At 36.7% G+C, this 21,110-nt stretch overlaps 1 protein-coding gene across 2 annotated transcripts in view; it reads right to left on the bottom strand.

Moving 5' to 3' along the window:
- Positions 1-21,110, bottom strand: part of LOC100913554 (dehydrogenase/reductase SDR family member 2, mitochondrial) — a 54,783-nt gene that overhangs the window by 10,085 nt on the left and 23,588 nt on the right. The window contains exon 1 of one of the 2 annotated variants that reach the window (XM_031955074.1): positions 374-448. The exons of the other annotated variant lie outside the window; for it this stretch is intronic. The gene's annotated coding sequence lies outside the window, so the exon portion shown is untranslated. Of the gene's footprint in view, positions 1-373; positions 449-21,110 lie in introns of those variants that run through there. 2 annotated transcript variants of the gene reach the window in all.

Genomic DNA, 21,110 nt, shown 5'->3' with positions numbered 1-21,110 from the left:
CAGAAATAATTCCAGAAAAAAGATAATTACCTTCAGGGTGGATACTGGCTATTGATGTTTGGACTGGACTCCAGGCTCAGTCTCTCAGGCAATTAGTACCAAGGCCAATTGACTCACCTCCCTCTGCCACTTCCTCTGGCTTTAAATTGAAATTTTTTGTTTTTTCACTCCTCACAAAACACACCCCTGTTTATAGTTCCCTGCCCCCTCCTTCATGTCCTGTTCAATGAGTCATCAAATTTTGGAGTTATTTCCCCCTCTTTTATTAGGTAATTTTTTAATCATCTAATCTTCAGACAAGACTTGAGATTTCAGTTGAGGTAACTATACAATAATTGCTATCCGTACTTCAAATCTCTGTACTTCAACTTACCTTTCCTACAGTTAGCAAACTGGTTTTTCTTAAGTACAGATCTGGTCATGTCATGTCCTTTTTCATTCCTTATTGCTCTAAGATAAAAATTAAATTTCTTTTTTAAAAGCCCATCACAAACTTGTACCAACCTATCTTTCCAGTCTCCTTGTTCTCTACTCTCCTTCTCCCTTTCTACCCCACCTTCTCCCATATCTTGCTTCTGTTTTTTCACTGGCCATTCCAATTGCATGAAATGAACTTTTTCCTTACTTCAACCTTATATATAATGTTCTTCTTCGTTTCAAAAAATATGATGGTTCTCTTTGGGAGCAGGTTTCTTGGGGAGGTTTTCTGGAGGCAGCCTTAGTTTCAGTTCAGATCAATAATCACCTCAAATACAGCCAGCTGATAAAAGTTCAAATCTTTTATTGTGTCCTCCAAAATAGCCCAGTTAGTTTTTTTAGAGGCCTCTCTGCTTGGTTCCAAGAGCTCTTTCCAGCTTCTGCCTCTAGCTCAACTCTGATTCCTGGCTTCTCAATCTCCCCAACTGACTTCTGGCTCTGTCAATCTTCTGAACTGACTGATTCCACTGACTCAGCTCCTTTTTATGCTCTTTTAGAGGTGTAATGTGTGAACCAATTACCTAAGCATTGTTTCTATCAACTCTAGTGAGTTAACACCTTGTTTCAAGTTCTGGCTCATAACATTTATAAAGTTCCGTTCTTCTTTCGAGGTGCATTTCAAGTCTTTCTTGAACTGCTAGTCCCTAAACTAGTTGGTATTGAACTACCTTAAAATTGCTGCATTTGTATTTATTTCCTTTATATTTATTCTTTCTATACTTACATATATTTGTTTGTCTCTCTGTTAGAATGTGACCTTCGAGAGAGTAGAAATTATTTCTTCCTTTGTATTTGCATCCCCAAAGCCTAGCAGTCAGTACCTGGTTTATATAGTAGGTTCGTCCTAAGTACTTACTGACTTGTTTGGACCTTAATAGAAACTTGGAAGTCATTTAGTACATGATGATACTTATCTTGCTTCATTCTTATACTTATCTTGCTTCATTCTTATACAATATATATTTCTTCTTCTTTAGAAAAGTCTAAGGTCATCTTTAAACCATAGAATACCTGGATTATAAAGGGCACAAATCTAAACAGGAATTCTTTCTCCAATATCCTTAACAGATGGCTATCTCTCCTCTACTTGAATATATATGTATGTGTGTATACACACATGTACAACACATGTATGCACACATATGTGGCCTTCCATAGGGGTTTTCTCCTGAATGAACTCTTATGAATCTCCAGGACTATTTTTTTAATAAACCCCTGACTATATTAATTATATTTATAAAGATTCTTCCCTAGAGATCTGGAGATGGTGTGAGCCTGTGAATTCATTCCAGACAACTCCTTACTTTTGTGATTTATTGTACCTCATCGTGTTGGACCTCAGTATTGGAGTTTTCCTGGCAAAGATAGTGGACTGGTTTGCCATTTCCTTCTCCAGTTCATTTTACAGATGAGGAAACAGGAAAACCGGGTTAAATGTTAATATAGTTATTAAGTGTCTGAGGCTAAATTTTAATTCAGGAAGATGTCTTTCTGACTTCAGGCTTAGCACTCTATACACTGAGTCACCTAACTTTTCAATACTCTTCCTAAAATGTGAGTAACAAGTATTTCCACCACACTATTTCATAATTGGTCCAGAGCAGAACATCCCTGAACTCCTCAATAGGAGGAAACATAATAATAAGACACTGCAAGTAGAAGGACCTGGATATAGGCAGCAGTTGTTTCAGTTCCTCATTTTTCTTCTCATGAGTCTTGAGAGTTACTTCCTCGACCATTTTCGTGGCTGCTGAACAAGGACCCCTGCCACCTAAGCAGGTGATGTCAGGGGAATTTGAGGTTTGGCATCCTATGTTGTTAATGGCTGGAAGCTATCTATGTCTTTTTCACTCTAAGGCTCAGTGTGAAAGAAATTTATCCAACTATGCATTGATAGTTCATAAACTGCCAGTCATAAACTATTAACATTCAGTTTATTATGCTCAGAGCATAGACTGATAGTATATAATCAATGAATCAACATTTAATAAGCACAAAAGGTGGTGAAATTGATAGGAAGAATAAATTCCAGCAAAATACCATGTCCCTGGTAGCAATCTATTATCTGAGTTGGTCCCAGTGAGGAGCAAACTGACCCTGCAGAATTTCTTGTTTTGACAAAATTGGTATGTAGAGGCAGAGCTATCCTGTACTGACTCCTACAGTTACCTCATACATTATGGAGATTAAGCTACACACGACTCTCTAGGCCAGAATATCAGTTGATTTGCTGAGCATCAGGTGATGCACATAATTAGCATAATTAGCATATTTTCTGTAGGTCCTTTTGCATAAAAGGTCCTACTTCCCCCTCATTAATTGTGAGTTCATTGGGAACTTTGCCTGCCTTATGGCATTATAATAAAGTTCTGCCCCTTGACCTAGAGATAGTTTGAGCCTGTGAGCCCATTCCTGATGCCTCCCCATCTTTGTGACTTGTTGGATCTCATCAAAATGATTGTATCAATGAATCAGGAAGACCTGATTTCAAATCCAGCTTCAGATACTTATTAGCTATGTGACTCCAGTAAGACATTTAACCTTGTTTGCCTCAGTTTGTTTATCTTTATAATGCACTTATGAAGGAAATGGCAAAGAAAACCCAGACAAGAAAATGAGCTTTGATATTGTTAATATCAAATGTACTATTCCTTTCTGTATCAAAAGGCCATCCTGACCTTAAGAGAAGGCTCCCCCCTACCCCCCACTAAAGTATCCTAAGAATGTCCCTTCATTCCTGCTCTATAAGCACTTACTCTCAGTCAAGCTGGGTAGGGCTCCATACCCTGAGAATCTTTATATCTTATTTGTCCTGTAAATAGAACTAGTTTAGACTAGTTACAACTATCAAAAGTGTCCTTACTTCCTCATTTAGGGGCAAAAGGGATTGTACAGGGTAAAACCAACCAAAATGAAATGGATTTTTTTTTCTGGATTGCCAAAGGTAGGTAAGGCCTCATAACTAGGCCTTCCTGTCTACCATCATACTTTTTCCTCCTGAAAGTATAAAAACCTTTCTGTAAGTTTTCTTATTGGACAGCTATGTATTAATGATGAGATATGAGAAAATTGCAATTTCTGAGAAACCCTAAGACTATCCATGCCACAAATAATGCTGGCTATCAGAGAACAATCTGTTGATCAGTAAGTCATAGAATTCAATGAAGGGAACTACCCCAACCCTATCACTCCTCTTAAAGTGGATTATATTATAAGCCATTATAATAGCCATTATATTAGCATATCATCCAAATCTTTGTTTCTCTTTCCTATAAAATTATTTTCTTGATTCTGACTCTTGGCTAAATTCCTTTGGAAATTAGCCCTGTCAAGCAGCATAATATCTTCTTACTTTTGGCTCTTTGCTGGATTCTTTGGAACTTTAGACTGCTTCAATTGTCATTACAATTATAATAAATCTTTGCCCCTTAACTTGGAGACAAACTGAGAGTGTAAATTCTTTCACCAAACTCAAGACACTGACCAGAGGACTCTAATCTTGTTGGAGTATCTTCTGCCTCAACATTTTTGGTGCCCAACATAGGCCCCAAATTTTGTCCTCCTTGTTAAGTCTTTTTCACCTCCATCCTATAGCTAGGAACATCCCAAGTACCTAGGAAGGCTTGTCTGTGTCATTGGAGTTCCATGCTCTGCAAATTTTCTTTGGCCAGGGACATCTGGACTTGGAATTTTTGGCCATTTTTCAGCAAACCATTTTTCAGGTTCATTAAGGAACCTTTGCCATCTTTTCACCCTCCCTGGGACACCAGAGGAGGCAAAGCACTATAGGACTAGGGATTCTCAGGCTTGTGGAAAAGATGGGACAGTTTACTTCCATCTTTAAACTTCTGGAGGGAAATTGAGAGGAGACACTAACCTCTTAGGTGATCTTCTCTTTTCTACTCTTCCATGGGCAAGAGATCCCCCAATTCCCCCCTCAGGCAATACTTCTCAGGAAGCCCAAGAATCCCTTTAGGGACTTTATCAAGACCTGGACCTTAAGTCTGGAAATATTTCTTCAAGTCAGTATCCTTTTCCAGAACCTTCATCTCTTATGTCAGTTTCTGAAACCTCTGAACCTTCTGAAAGCCTCTGCACCTCAGTTCCTCCCATATAAGGAACAGGATCCTTTTTTCTTTCCCTCAGGATTCTGATTCAGCCACCCCTTCTAAACTCTGCCTATTGAGAGAACTATCAGACTCTCAGAGTGGAACACTCAGAGTGCATGTGCCTTTTTCAATGTCAGACATTTCCCAGATTAAGAAAAAAATTGACCATTACTCTGCGAATCCCACTATCTAGTGGGCTTTAAGGCCATTTTCCTCCAATTTGATCTCTTCTGGGGAGATGCTAACATCGTTATTTCTTCTTGCTGCACCATAGAGGAGAAAAAGAGAATCTGGGATCTAGCCCAGAAATTTGAGCATGATATGACTAAGTCCTCTTCCTCCTTTGGTAGATACCCCAAGGGATATCACTATCTGAATCAGCACCCTAGGTGGGATTATCAGGAAGGAAGCAAAGACAGAGGAGAAAGGATAATTTTATAATCTGCTTTATTGAAGGCATCAAGAGAGGAATTAAGGAAAATTTAAGAAAGTTACTCAAAGAGCTGAGGAAAACCCTGCCTTCTTTCAGGCGTGCCTTGTAAAGGCTCTAATATATATATATATATATATATATATATATATATATATATATATATATATTTTTTTTTTTTTTTTGACATTCACTGCTTTGTTGATTGCTTGTTCACAAGAAAAGTCTTCATTTGGGCTTTTACCCTGATTAATGAGGCAAAACTCAGAACAAAGAGAATTTAAAGTTTATTATAAGTATGTCTAGGTAGCAACACACTAATAGGTTGATTACTGGAAATCAGTCATGGTTTCAAGGTATGTCCAGTATTTAAAGGTAATTTTAAGACAGTTCAGATTGTTCTATCACAGCAAAAGAAATTGAGCCTTTACATCTCAGTTGGTCCCCAAGATAGCAAGAACAGGACAATTAGCAGGTAAAGGTACAAAGGTCACAGGTTAGGGGAATCACAAAGAGCTGGTAATTCAAAAAGCTGCAAATTTAGTGTTACTTTTCCCAACACTAATAGACAAATAGGTCTGGGAACAATGAGTCAACATAACTATACTCAATGTATTTATACATCCCATCCCAGAACCTTTTGCTACAATTGAAATTAACGACTACTTTTAAGTAAAGTCATTTGTATATTAGAGGTCATGTTCTTGTAAAAAGTGTTTTATTACCTATGTTTTATAGGAGGGATAGATCTTTAACAGTCTTTACTCCCCCTAAGGGGTTATGAATTAATTGGAATTAATCAATTTAATGTAATTGCAATTGGGATTAACTGAAGTTCTAAAAAATGGAGTAAAAATTGTGAGAATACAAGGTCAAATGAATATTTGTACTTTAAAAGGTTTCAAAAATCTACCTTCTATGGTTTTGAAAAAATGTTCGGTTTCTGATTTTTCAGTTTACATTTGAATTTCCTAAATATATCAAAATGACAATATGGTAATTTGCACCACCAGGAAATTATATGTAACAAAGTGAAGTTCCTTTCCTTTCTGGAACTTGAATCTGAATGAGGAATGAAATAAATGAACAGTTAAATGATGGTGGAGTCAATGCCAATTTAAAAGGTACCTTTTTTAGTCTTAACCTACATAACTATATTGGCAAATATCAAATTCATAACTAAAAAGGCTCCTTATACAAATCAGATCCTCATAGATTCTTTTCAATTCTCACTTCAGTCTGCTGCTGAAGGTACCTGGTTTAGAAAAGGATAGGCGCAGCAAAAAGTATGGGAAAATGTACAGGTTTCTAATTTGATCTTATTAGAACCATAAAGTGAAAGCTAGCTCTCATAACATGACCTAGTTATTGGCAAGGCAATTTTGAAAAGGAAGAAATAGAATTAAGAGGGATTAGAGAAATCTTTCTATAGAAAGTAGTTAGGACTTAAAGGAAGCTGGAGAGTTCAAAAACAAGTAGCAGTTTCAACAATCTTACACATGTTTAAGTTACAGAGCAGGATGAGTACAGTGGATTTTTACAGAGGGCAGAAGGGGAAGATAATGATTTATACATAAATAACAAATAACTGTGGGGGAAGATCTCTATCAGCTTAAGTAATAAACTAGGTAGCAAACACCACATTTATAGCTGGAATTTGCAAACTAACCAATCACCTGAGCTGATCTGATACTTCAGTTTAATTCCACTGGCTGTAACCAGCTGTGTAATTCTCTCTCTCATCTTGAGCAAATAGTGGGAAGAAAGTTAAGCTGAAAATTCTCCTCTCCTCTCCACAGTGGTTGTGGCCACTGATTACAATTGATTACATTTATTTCTAGGACTTTATACAAGAGGGACATGATTGTTGGGTGACACTCCTGATGGCTGTGCAAGAAGTCAGGAGCCCTTCAAACAAAATAATCATGTAGAGACAAATCAGATTCTGGAGGAAAAAAGGGAACCTGTAACAGAATGAGATAATCCCAGACAGCAGAGGTCAATGGGAAATTATTCTTACACTAAAGGAAGAAAAAATGGGAAACTCTAGAAATTTACTGTTTGTCTCCAGACCTCTCTATTCCAGAAGTGTCAAAAATAGCAAAGGGCTGCCTATTACCACCAACATTCCAGAATGTTGCCAGAATCGGATTAAAAGGTAATTGGGAAATATTTAGCAAAATAAATCAAAGTACAATAAAACATAAATAATATCAAATTTAAAAATTAAGTCAATACGCAAGTCTACAGGGACCTTTCTGGTATGAATCAGAGATTTCCTTTTCAATTTGAGTTTGACACAATTCCTTCATTTTCAGTATCTCACTATTTTATTATCCTCATTCTGAGAAATTCAGGAGCCTCTTCTGCTTCTAAAATGAATGAAATGCTTCTGTAAAAATATTTGCTACACACATTTTAGGAAGAGTATAGAGAAACTGGAGGGGAGAGCACCCAAAATTAAGTAGGGAATGGAAATTGTGGCATTTAAGGATAGGTTGATAAAATGTGTAACTTGAATGCAAAGAAGAGAAGCCTTAGGAAACAATAACATCTTGAAGCAGTTGAAGAGTTGCAATATGGAAGAGTGATTATATTTATTCCATATGACCCAAAGGACAGAACCAAAAGCATTGAATAGACTTTATTTCCCAGAGGACATTTTTAGCTCAACATATAAAAAATAGCATCTATTGGATTTATCCAAAAGTGGAATGAGTGGAAACACAGGTGAGAAACTTTATAAATATGGTCTGAATGGGGCAGCTAGATGGTACAATGGATAGAGCACTGGCCCCGAAATCAGAAGGACCTGAGTTAAAATTTGACCTCAGACACTTAATAATTCCTAGCTGTCTGACCCTGGGCAAGTCACCTAACCCCAATTGTTTCAGCAAAATAAATAAATAAATATGGTCTGTATGGAAGAGAATTAAATTGAAAATCATTTGTTTGCTTTTAAGTATCACAAGATCTATAGGAAAACTCCTATAAATGTAATTACCATAGCAAAGACTTCAGAAAACAGAAAAGAGGGAATAAGCATTTATATAGTATTTACTATGCAAAGGAACTTTAAAAATATTATCTCATTTGATTCTCACAACCTTGCAAAGAAAGCTTGGTTATCATCCCCATTTAACATGTGAGGAGACTGAGACAAACCAAAATTAAGTGATTTGGCCAGGATCATACAAAAGGTTTGAAAGATATCATTTCTGGGTGATTAATTGTTTTATTAATAAAGCTAGCATGGTTATTAGTAAAAAAGATGATTACTTGGACATTTCTTTTAGACCAAAGACAATTATGGTGGATCAGCCTCCAAGTTTATATATTCTTCTGGAAGAAGAGTGGTAATCTGATTGGTTAACATAATAAGAGATTAGCTATATTAAAATGACAAGTTCAGATTGACATGATATCACCCTTGGACAGAAAAACTATCTCTATACTCAGACCACCCCCCAGCTTTGGACTATCTATTTAAAGGATGTATACTTCCCCACCAAGCTGAATAGGAGAAACTGGTAGCCCCAGGGTGGGTCTAATCTCATTATTAGCAAAGTCCTTCAAGAGGCTGAACTTTTAAAATCAGAACTTTAAAAGGAGGAAGGGAACCTTTGGATCTCCCCAAATCATTGGTTATTAATAACCATTTCTTTCAGAAATATCTGAGGGTACATTTGAATTCAATTCTTCCTAACTCTAATTCCAAGGGTCTATCTAGCTGCTTCTAGGCAGTTTTAAACATTCACAAGAGAGTTCATTCAGGAGAAAACTCCTATTTTTGTGTTAAGTATGAGAGGCAGTGAACTTTCTATTTCATTCAGCCTTCAAGGAAAGGCTGGATGATTGCTTGTTAGGAAGAGTGTAGAAATAATTGTAGATGTCTAGAGTAAGAAATGGGTTGATAGTGAGTCTTCATTAATACTGATATTCTATCCCTTTCCCTTGCTATTCACATATCCCACACCTCCAATCATGCTTATTTCACTTTCCATTTTAACTTTTAACTTTTTCAACTTTACCTAAAATCAGGTTGTCATAAATCTAATATTTACATACGATCTCTAGAAAGCAATTGCTCAAGTCCAAACATAATTATTTCTCAATACTCACAATGAACCCTATTCTCAGTTATAGCTCAGAAGCAAAGGTGTGGTTAATACTAACATATCACCTACTTTCCATTTATAACCCTTTCACCCTATTCCCCACCTACCCAAACCTCCCTCTGGCACACATAAAAAGTATCTCAAGCTGGTTTCACACATTTGTCAGCATACAGTTCCATAAGATAATATGATGTCTTCATCTCCTTCTTTCTGCACCCTAGGAAATTGCACCACCCTGTACCACCCTGAACCACCTTGGACAAATCACTAGATCCAATTTACACTTCTATCTAGGATGAAAGGAGTGTGGAGACTGTCTATGCCAGGCGCAAAAAACTTAGGCATGGATAATTAATACTTCAGAATAGAATAGAGACTTGGGGAACAAAGAGGTAAAGGACCTTGGATAGTCCCAAAGGCAGTATTTTAGTGGACAGATTTCAGCCTGTTTTCTGAAAGCGTGAGATAAGTGGGACATAAGGCATAACTTGTGTAAGCAAATTAACCAGAGTGCACATTTAACAAGGGTTCATTTGATCAGGAGCAAAATGGTCTCCTTTCCAACTTATCTGCCAACTGCTTGGGACTTGACAAGCCCTAAGGAGCTGCCTTTTCTCACCTACCTTCAATAATATCTAGTTTTGAGTAACAACCCTATTCCCCTCAGCTGGCCATTGTAGACTTGTGAAGGCTTGTGGAAAAATAATGTAAGAGGACTTGACCACAGGCACTGATCCTATGATCTCTCTGAACTACTTTTCCCAGAAGGCTGTACATTTTGAGTGGCACTGGGGAAATATTGCAAAAGACTAGACACAGTATTGGAGAAGGTGAAAGATTATACAGAAAGAGATGAGAAGAAAAATATTTCTGAGCTCTAATGATCATCTGATTTCCCCCCAAGAGGAAGCAACAACACTTCACAATGCTCCCTGATTCCCACGCCAAGTAAAAGCCACAACATTCTCTATAGCACTTTAAATTCTCCCACTAACACTGCCATAAGCATCCTGATGTCTTGCTTCAACTATGTTATGGAGACAGAGTGGCTAATGGGAAGCTGAGACTAGACTTCCCAAGAGAGATATGAGTGGGAGGAATGTGTTTATTTAATTCAGCATTTTTTGTTTTTTGGTTTTTTTTTTAATTAAATGCCTTTCTCTGATGACTTTGTAATTTCCATCTCTAAGTAACTTCTCTTCCTTTGAGATTCATGCTATTTACTGTGTTATCCAAACTTGGTAGCTGTTGTTTAGGGGCTTCTAGGTCACTCCCTTGTCTTCTTCAATGAGTTCAGTATATGTCTCACAATTTTTTTCTTCTCCCCAACTCCTGTTTTCATATTAGTGGACTTAAACTTATACACTGAATCTCCCTCAAATACTCTAATTTCTTAGTTTCTCAGTCTACTCACTGTGCATGAGTTGCTTTTCTACCAGACCTCAACCACACAAAAATATGGTCACTCTAGTGATCTTACCATCACTCACAAATGTACCATCTTCATGTTTAAGTATTCCCAAATCCCCCTATCCCACCAAAATCTATTAGCTTTCCCTTACCAAATCTTACTAATTATGTACACCCTGACCTCCAATCCCTTTAGTTTCTCCAGGTCACCTCCCTTGCACTAGGCTGAATTTTCCACATCTTTTCCACATCCTGCCCCCTTGGCAAACCAATTAATTTCTACACTGTCCTCTTCTCTTGAATCACTAGCCTCATTCCCCTTATCATATTGTCAATTATGCCCTGCCAAGCCTAAGCCTTAGATAATTTCTACCATTTAGTGCCTTTATTTCTATACTGCTGAACAAAGAAAGATTAGGTCCACTATAAATTTATGCTGTAGAGCCTCAGCATGGTCCTCACTAGCTAGGCAATCTTACCATGCCTTCTTATCAATTCAATATCCTGTTCTCCACAGCAGTTCTTCCAACTTTTTCATTCCTCCTCAAGATTCACATTGTCCTCCTCACCCCTACTTCTAGCTAAGAATCTTGCCTCATAATTTATGGTAAAAATTGAGGTCATTTCCTATGAACTCCTTCTTTCCTCTTCTTCATCTCATATCACTCTGACTTCTTGCCATTATTTTTTCTTTTAACCCTGGCTCACATAATGAATGTCTTAGTCTTTACCAAGCCTAATTACCAATGCCTGCTCATGATCCTATTTCATCTCATCTCCTGCAACAGATTGCCCTCTCTGTAATTCCAATCCTATCACTTATTTTCAATCCCTCACTGGCTCACTTTTTTGCTGCCAACAAACAAACCCATGTCTCCACTCTAAAAAATAAAAATAAAAAAAACCCTTCACCTGACCCTTTCATCCCTGATAATTATCTTATATCTCTTATCATCTTATCTCTCTTCTGCCCTTTGTAGCTAGCTAAATTCCTCCAAAAAAAAAAAAAAAAAACTACACATAATAGATGTAGGTACTTTATCTTCTCTCACTCTCTTCTTTTTTAAAATAGCTTTTTATTTTTCCAAATACATGCAAAGGTAGTTTTCACCATTCACCTTTTCAACCTTGTGTCCCAAAATTTTTCTCCCTCCCTCCCCTCAACCCCATTTTATTAACAGCAAGCAATCCAATATAGGTTAAATATGTACAATTCTTCTAAACATTTCCACATTTGTCATGCTACACATGAAAAAAAATCAGATCAAAAGGTGAAAGAAAAAACACAAGGAAACAATATTATGCTTTGATTCTCATTCAATCTTCACAGTTCTCCCTGGATGCAAGATGGCTCTTTTCATTACAAGTCTATTGGAATTGCCTTGAATCACCTAATTGTTGAAAAGAGCCGAGTCTATCACAGTTGATAATTATATAATCTTATTGTTGCTGTGTATGATGTTCTCTTGTTTCTATTTACCTCACTTTCACATCAATTCATGTAAATCTTTCCATAAACCATGTATATATAAAACATAACCTATTCAGCCATGCCCTAATTGATGATCATCCACTCAATTTCCAGTTCCTTGCCACTACAAAAAGGGCTACCACAGACATTTTTGAACATGTGGGTCCTTTTCCCTTTTTCTATGATCTTTTTGGAATATAGACCCAGTAGAAACACTGCTGGATCAAAGGATTTGCACAGTTTGGTAATCCCTTGGGCATAGTTCCAAAATGCCCTCCAGAACGATTGGATCAATTCACAACTCCATCAACAATGCATTAGTGTTTCAGTTTTCCCACATCCCCTCCAACATTTATCATTATCTTTTCTGTCATCTTAGCCAGTCCTCTCATTCTTACAGTCTGGCTTCTGATCTTATCATTCCTTCCATATCACTGAAATTGCTGTCTTCAAAGTTATCAGTGTCTATCAATTGCCAAATCCAATGGCTTTTTTCCAACTTTATTTTCTTCAAACTCTCTGCTGTCTTTGACAGTGTTGGTCACCCTCTCCTCTTTGATGCTTTCTTCTAAGTTTTCAGGACATCAGATTCTCCTGGTTTTCCTCCTATTTACCTGATCACTCTAAGTCTCCCTTGCTGAATCCTCACATAGATGTCCCACAGTTCTGTCCTTGGTTCTCTTCTCCCTCTATGATACTTCATTTGGTGATCTCATCAGATCCTATAAATTACCATCTTTACACTGGTGATTCTTAAATCTATTTATTCTGCCCCAGTCTCTCTGCTGACCTCCAATCTTGCATCTCTAATTCCCTTTAAGAAATCTCAAGTTTTGTCTAGTAGACATTATAAAGTCAGTATACTTAACACAAAATTTATATTTCCCCCAAATATTCTGCTCCCCCACTGTCTTCACTACTACTGAGAGGGCAACACTATCTCCCCCTTTCCTCCAAGTCCTTCAGACTTTCATCCCAGGAGTCATCCTAGACTCTTACCATCTCTCACTTCCCCGATCCAAACTGTTAACAATGTTTGGTGATTTCAGCTTTGCAACATCTTTTTTTTTTTTTTTTTTTTTTTGGCAACATTTATTGAATATTCCTTTCTTCTCTCCTTTAACACTACTACCTCTCTGGTAAAGGGTCTCATCAGCTCATGCCTAATTTGTTGCAATAGCCTGCTGATAGGTCTGCCTGCTTCAAGTCTCTCCCTATGCTAATCTGTCCTTCATTCAGCTAGTAAAATGATTTTTCTAAAGGTCAGGTGTGACCATGTCACCCTTCTACTCAATAAACTCCAATGGTTCCCTATTGCTTCCAAGATTAAATATAAAATTCTCTTTTTGGTATTTAATCTAGCTCTTTTCTACCTCTCTAGTCTTCTGTATACTTTACTCCCCTTCATATACTCTGCTTTCTAGTGATACTGGCCTTCTCATTATTCCATAAACAAGAGAGTCCATTTCTTGACTCTGAGCAATTTCTCTGACTCTCTCTCCTTTACTTAGAATGCTTTTCCTCCTCAACTCTGCCCACTGACTTCCCTGATTTCCTTTAAAACTCAACTAAAATTCCATTTCCGACAGGAAGCCTTTCCCTTTTAATTCTATTGCCTTTCCTCTCTTATTTTCTAATTATCCTGTACATAGCTTGTTTGTACACGTTTGTTTGCTTGTTGTCTCCCATTATATGAATCCTTAGGGGAAATGTCTTTTGACTCTTTTTGTATCTTTACTACTTAGCACAGTGCCAGATACACAATAGGTACTCAATAAATATTTATTGACTGACTGTCAAATTCATTTGGCCAGGCCAAAAAAAAAAAAAAAAACTTTATTGCCCCATGCAGCATTTTAAAAGAAAAGATGAAGGATTCTTAAATATATTTCTTGTAACACTAATAGCCTCAGTTTGACTCAATTAATAGCAGAAATTCTAGATGAGTCTCTCAAAATTGTAGTACGGACCTCCTTCAGTCCCTTACATAACTCTAGAACCCCTAACTACTTTTTGGGCATAGGTTGTGTTTGGGGTAATGAAGTATTCAACCCTCTTGACTCAAGCCCCCATCCAGGGTATTTCTCAATGAAGCTACATTGTGATCAGAATATAGTAAAGACCATCTAGATAGAAAGAAGAAATAAAGAAAACAAGAAATCTAGTATAAGCCTGATACTTTTGTAGTAATGGAGCAATATAGCAGAGAGGATTTCAATTGCCCAAACATCTATTGAAGTTTTTTCTGCCCAAAGAAGAGTAGCAATTTCTTGACTTATTTTAATGAGATTTTAATCCTTCAAGAGGGAGAAGAACCAATCTAGGAAAATTCTCTTCTATATATGCCTCTTTCCATGGAGGACCTGGCTGCAAGGGTGAAAATTAGAATACCTTTCAAGAAAGTAGTCATTCTATCTTAAAATGTGTTATAGAGAAGAAAAGGGAAGATGGATGTGGTCTCATATATACCCCAAATCTGGCGAAGACATATTTCAAAGAGTATAGAAAAATATAGATGATAATATTTTGGCCAACATTCCAATGGATTCTACTTTCTTTGAGGGAAAGAACTATTTTTTATTGTCTTTGATTCCTTAATGCCCTATACATAGTAAATGGTTAATAAATACTGATTGAATGGAATTGAATTCTAAAAGGAAAGTGAGCCTAGGATGGATGGGAAAAATGTCAATAATGAAAGTTTGGAAATAAAAACAGAACTACATCTAACAGGGAGCAAAAAAAAAAAGGAAGCCATCTAAAAAGATAGATATGAGAACAAAGGGAATTCATCAAATAGCTTATCATTTAAAAAATACATGAGTATCTCTATAGGCAGATATTGAGCAAGAATGTAAAAGTGTGATGATCTTGTTAAGAATAAGGTTAGAAGCACTAAAACCTTGGAATGACCCAAGGCTGGGCATGAATGCTAAGGATACTAGAAAAGGCATTTTAAAGCTAAATGTAGAAATTGAATGTAGTAATACCAGTCCAGCATATAATGTAATAGGGCAGCAACCAGATGAAAAGATATTAATATGTTAACAAAATGTTAATATTCTGATACCCCCTTTATGAAATATGAAGTTCTTTTTCATGGAATTTTTCTATATATGTAGAATTACTTCATATATGTTAATTTTTCTTGATGGAATTTCTATACATATGTAGAATTACTTTATATATGCTATCTCATTTGATTTTCATGACAATTCTGGGAATTAGGGCTATCATAATCCCCATTTTACTACTGTTTGTGTTACTACCACTTCTACTATTACTAGTACAACTACTATTACTATTACCATTACCATCGTCACCACCATCACCATTACTACTGCTGCTGCTGCTGCCGCCACTGCTGGCATTGCTGCCACCATTAGTACTACTACTACCACAATTACTACTATTACTACTCTTTCTCCTGCTAGAATTCCAATAACTACCATTTGTATAGCACCAACTATGTTTCAGGCACAACTATGTGCTAAAAGCTTTAAAACTATTAAATTTCTTTTGATTTTCACAACAACAAAAGTAAGGAAAGTATTAATATCTCTCTTTTGTAATTGAGGAAACTGAGGCAGGCAAAAGTAAATGAATTGCTTATGGTCATATAGCTAGTAAAAGTCCAAGGCTCTATTTAAACTCAGGTCTTCCTAAATCCAGACCCAATAGCACCGCCCATCCACTGTGCTACCTAGCTACCAGATGAGGACACTGAGGCAGAATGAGTTGGTTATTGAGTCCTAGGTTACATAGAAGTAAATGTCTGAGGTGATATTCAAGCCCAGGATTCTAATTCTAAACCTCAGTCAGTATAGCATGATATGTCTCTAAATACTAACTTTTATCACTAACCAAAAGTATAGAACTAGAGTCTAAGCTTCTTACTTCCAAAGCCTACACCATGAAAACACAATTAAATCTTATATGTATAGTTGGCAAAGTTAACCACTTGATTTTACCCATCACAAAAGACACTGATACTCCATTTCTATAATTCTTTCCAAATTTTTCTCATGATCCTCTATAATGATCATTATATAATGGAGAATAAATCTTTGCTCTTTGGATCTACAACTGTCTGTTACAGACTTGTGGACAATATGAATGGCATAATCAATTCCAATCACTGTTCAGAAGAAGCTTCTAAATTGTCTGAGTATCTAAATTAACCTTCTTCCTTTAAAGTCCCTCCTCCATTAATATGTACATTGCCTGAGGCAAATGTTCCTAACCTAATACTGGTTCTCTCAACTGAGGGAAATATACACTTAAAATTTAAACTTCTTTGCTTGGCTGTCAAGAGGTCCCTAGCCTTCCTATCCAACTGAATGCAACTATATCCCAATGTGCATCCTCTGTTCTAATCAGACTGGTTTTCCTTATGTCTTAGTGCCAAGGGCAAATGTCTTATCCAAGCTTACATGGGGGAGCTTAAAAAAAAATCTCAAAGCCCAAAAGAAATTTTAACTAGAAAGACTGATTTTACAAGACCAGTGAACCAGCCATTAAATCATGGAGCCTTCCAGGTCCTTTTTTTTTTTTTTTAACTTATCCTTTGCCTTTTTGCCTTATGTTTTCCTTGCATACATACTTCAAATTCCCCTTTATGTTTTCTCCCCTTCATTAGAATGTAAGCTTCGGGGCAGCTAGGTGGTATAGTGTATAGAGCACCAGCTCTTAAGTCAGGAGGATCTGAGTTCAAATCCAACCTCAGACATTTAACACTTCCTGGCTGTGTGACCCTGGGCAAGTCATTTAACCCCAATTGCCTCAGGGGGGAAAAAAGTAAGCTGTATGTGTTTAGCAGAGTGCCTGAAACAAAGTAAATGTTTAATAAATGCTCTGTCTAAAATCTGCCCATCCTTCAAGGACTAGCTCCAGTCCCACCTAAATTATGAAGATTTCCAGGTCTTATTTAGGAAATTAGAGTTGATCAGTAGTTTTCTAAGTGTATGTTGTGACATAGTAATGTCAAAAACGGATTTTTAGAATATAACTGACTCCACTTTGTGCTATATTTGCTTTTTATTATATGTGTATTAAATGTCTCCTTTGGTATCTTCCTTCCCCCAATTCTTTACAAGAAAACTCCTAGGACTTTAAATAGCTCCCAGGAACTCACCCACTTCTCTTTATCCTATCTGATGAGGCATATTAGTTGGAGCTTGTTCAATTGTGCTCAACCCTTCATGACAAAGAGATTAAAGTGGTTTGTCATTTCTTTCTCCAACTCATTTTTTTTTTTTTTCAGATGAGGAAACTAAGACAAACAGGTTCATACAGCATGTAAGAGCCTGAGATCAGATTTGCCAGAGTCACACAGCTAGTAAGAGTCTGAGGTCAAATTTGAACTCAGGAATTTTGAGTCTTCCTGACTCCAGGCCTGGTGGTGCTCTATCCACTGTGCCACCTCGTTGCTTAGTAGGAGCTTAATCAATGTTAATTAAGTGACTGATAAGAAAATACTGTCTTCTTTGGACGGATATAAATAGCTATTCTAAAGGCTTTTGTAACAGCTTAAGCATCCTTTTTGCCTACTTGATCTTATTCAACTCTGTGTCATGTAGCACAGAAAGAAAGACTATATGTATATATGCCATCTATGAAATTGTGATTCATACATTTCTATTACTTAATGATAGGGTATGACATGCTCTTGAGTGGATACATAAACTGTAGGGGATCTGTCTACAATCTATTTTGGCTTATTTATTTAATGGCTAGTAAGAACCCTGAAAATTTTTGCAACAGTAATGTACTCTGATTTTCAGCCAAATGAGTTACAAATTCTATAGAACTTACTCTTGCAATCACACATATATCTGCAGTCTCCAGACTTTCCCAAAAAAGTATAAAAATTGCTTCTAGAAAAGAGTAATACTGGCATGGGGAGAGGGAAAGAGGGAAGTTTGTAACTCACTGGAAGAGATATTCAACCCTTTGATTCTAAAATTTCTTGAGTCAGGAAGACTCCTCGCCCGAGTTCAAATCTGGCCTCTCACTAGCTGTGTGACCCTGGGCAAATCATTTAACCCTATTTGCCTCAGTTTCCTTATCTGTAAAATGAATTGGAGAAGGAAATGGCAAATTGCTCTTGTATTTTTGCCAAGGAAACCCCAAAAAAGGTCAAAAGAGTTGAACATGATTGAACAACAACAATAATAACAACGTAACTGTATAAGTCAGATATGCTATGCCTTCCCTGTGTTTAACTCTACCTTCCCATGGATTCCCAGAGCGGTATTAGTCTGCAATTCACAGTTTAGGAATGTTATACATTGTTGTTCCATATAATGTGGTGTAAGAGAAAGACCACCTGGATTCATATCCTAACACTACCATCTACTATCTACAAGATTCAAATCTCTGCCTTAGACTTTAATTTAATCAGTTTAAATAATTTCATTTATGTAACTAAAGGATCTCTAAAGAAGTAAATCTTATTTCTCTTGCCCTTTCCTACTGGGAGAAATAAACACACACAAAGAATTTCTCTCATCTGAATTTTTATGACATAGGACTTTAATTACACAGGGATGAATTGTAACGACAGTTATACCATTAAGATTTTCTTAAGCCAACATCAAGGTCATAAACCGTAATTGTCTATATAAATTCATATAGGTTTGCATTGTTACTTCTTGGAGTGATTTATTCCACTGATCAAATTCTAGGTCAATTACTGATAATTAACACACTGAAATATGTTGATCCAGGTTATGTCATTTGGAGGTCAGTAAGTAGTATAAGATATCCCTAACCAAAATTGATAACGCAATTCCTAATGTAAAGAAGTTAAGCTAATATAAATTGCTACAACAAAGAGACACAGAAAGTACTTTTACAAATGTTTGACTAACAGTTTAGAATAGAAATTTGTCTGAAAAATATTATGAAAGATTATGAACAATAATGAATAGTATCACATAAAGCAAAGAGAGGTAGTGAAAGATAAATGCATTTTAAAGAAAGTTTAGCAAGAGATCCAACTAAGCAAAGTCATAGCAAGGGCATTTAAGTATGAAAATGGAAAGAAGGCTACAAACAAGAAAAATGGAAAAGATTTGCAAAAACATTTCAACTTTTTTCTCCTATCCAGGATAGAGGATCCTAACATTACTGTCCCTGAAAAGTTCATAGAAATGATGCAAAAAAGAAAAAAGATGGGGAAAGCAACTCTATTGGATCAAGTATATGTAGAGAGAGATCCATGCAATAAGTAAAACAATTATGAAGGCAGTGACACATCAAAATAGAATTATCTAAAAGGGGATAAAATAATAAAGGTATGGGAAAACAAACTTTGTTAATATAGGTGGAGATGGGGGTGGGGAGAAAAAAGTAGCTACAAAAACATCAGTCAGAAAACATATTGATCTATATGCCCACTCTCCAATATATATAAAATCTATACACAATTGAGGACATTTTCAATGAGGATATTATTAAGAAATAGGCTAGTTTTCATAAGCAGTATTCAACAATTAGTTGCATCTTTACTATCTCATAAATTGACTGAACAATGTAGAGAATAAAAGGCTCCCTTGTGCTTACTGAGCACAATAATGATTGATCAAATGAGATAATATCTGTAAAGCATTTGGCAGAGTGCCTTGCATATAATGGATTTTTAATGAAAACCTGTTCCTTTCCCTTTCCTTAATTATGGGTTGATTGCAATAACAACAAAAAAGAAACTACTCAGTAGGGAAAAAAAACCAACTACCTTACAGGCTGTCCAACAACAATATTTTTCCTATCCATATATCAGAATCATTCAGGACTTCTTGAAAGATGCAACAATAGGAATAATAACTATCTGATAATAAAAATCAGACAAGGCATAAAACAGGAAGAAGCTGGCTCACCAGAGATGTTCATTCCAGTGATAGAGGAAAACTAGTGCAGACTACAGGTCCCAGAAGACCCTGTGAAGAGTGAGGTTCTCCAGATGTCACTGTTTGTGCATGATATTGTATTGATTACACCAAGCCCCAAAGCTCCTCCCAGAAAAGCTCTGTAATCACTGAAAGAACTTTAGCTTTTGTTTGTACACAAGAAAGACCAAGCATATATAGGATGTCTATTGTGCAGATTTATTTCCCTCCGCTCCCTCCCTCAACTACCCCTCCAGCCCACATCAAACAGGTTTATTCCCAAACAGAAAGGGGGGTGCTAAATATGACATCTTCAAAAGATATATCACAGGATGATTAGAACAGAATTCAATACAGATACAGTTGGCTGGGAGGCTGATAGTGAAGCCTCCTTTGTGCATGATGCAGATTTGTTTTGTTTTGGTTTTTGGAGAGGCTGCTATTCAGATATTTCACATTTCATCCCAGCTTGGCATTGTCTAGCCAATCAACCTTAATCTTCCTGTTAGCCTTTTCCCAAGACTAACTCTTCACTGGATGCCAGTTCATTCCTGCCACTGTTCAAGCACTCTCTCACCCCTGCTGCTCAAGTGTCAGAGATGGGGAAGGCACACCTATCAATGCTTACAAATTTGATGATTTAAGTATGAAAATGCACTAGAGGCAAAAATGATTAGGAATTCTGATACAAGTCTGATTACTTGAGTCCATTCCACTCTCACCCCGCCCCCCATTACATTGGGACAGAAAATGGTCACCCTTAACTCTTTATGACTATCACATCTTATCATCTAGAGGGTTTCATCCAAAAAGAGCTATTACCCAGATTCCAAATCTATCCATCCATCCATTCATCTACTTATCTATTCATCTATCTATCTATCTTTTGTAACGATGACTACTCTGGCCACTACTGCCAGTTCTGTTACTTTTCATTCCAACTTCAAGGTTCTCTGGTACTTTTTTTTCCCCCTGAGGCAATTGGGGTTAAGTGACTTGCCCAGGGTCACACAGCTAGGAAGTGTTAAGGGTCTGAAGTCAAATTTGAACTCAAGTCCTCCTGATTTCAGGGCTGGTGCTCTATTCACTTCACTACCTAGTTGCTCTTGTCTGGCACTTTTAAAGGGATTAAATGTTTATTCTGTTTGCCATTGGCTCTAGTCACCCCCAATGATGTTTCTCCAATTTTAGGTACCCCAGTACCAT

Source organism: Sarcophilus harrisii, chromosome 2 (genome assembly GCF_902635505.1).
Source record: "Sarcophilus harrisii chromosome 2, mSarHar1.11, whole genome shotgun sequence".
Taxonomy (NCBI): domain Eukaryota; kingdom Metazoa; phylum Chordata; class Mammalia; order Dasyuromorphia; family Dasyuridae; genus Sarcophilus; species Sarcophilus harrisii.
This window is presented reverse-complemented; position numbering and strand designations above follow the sequence as displayed.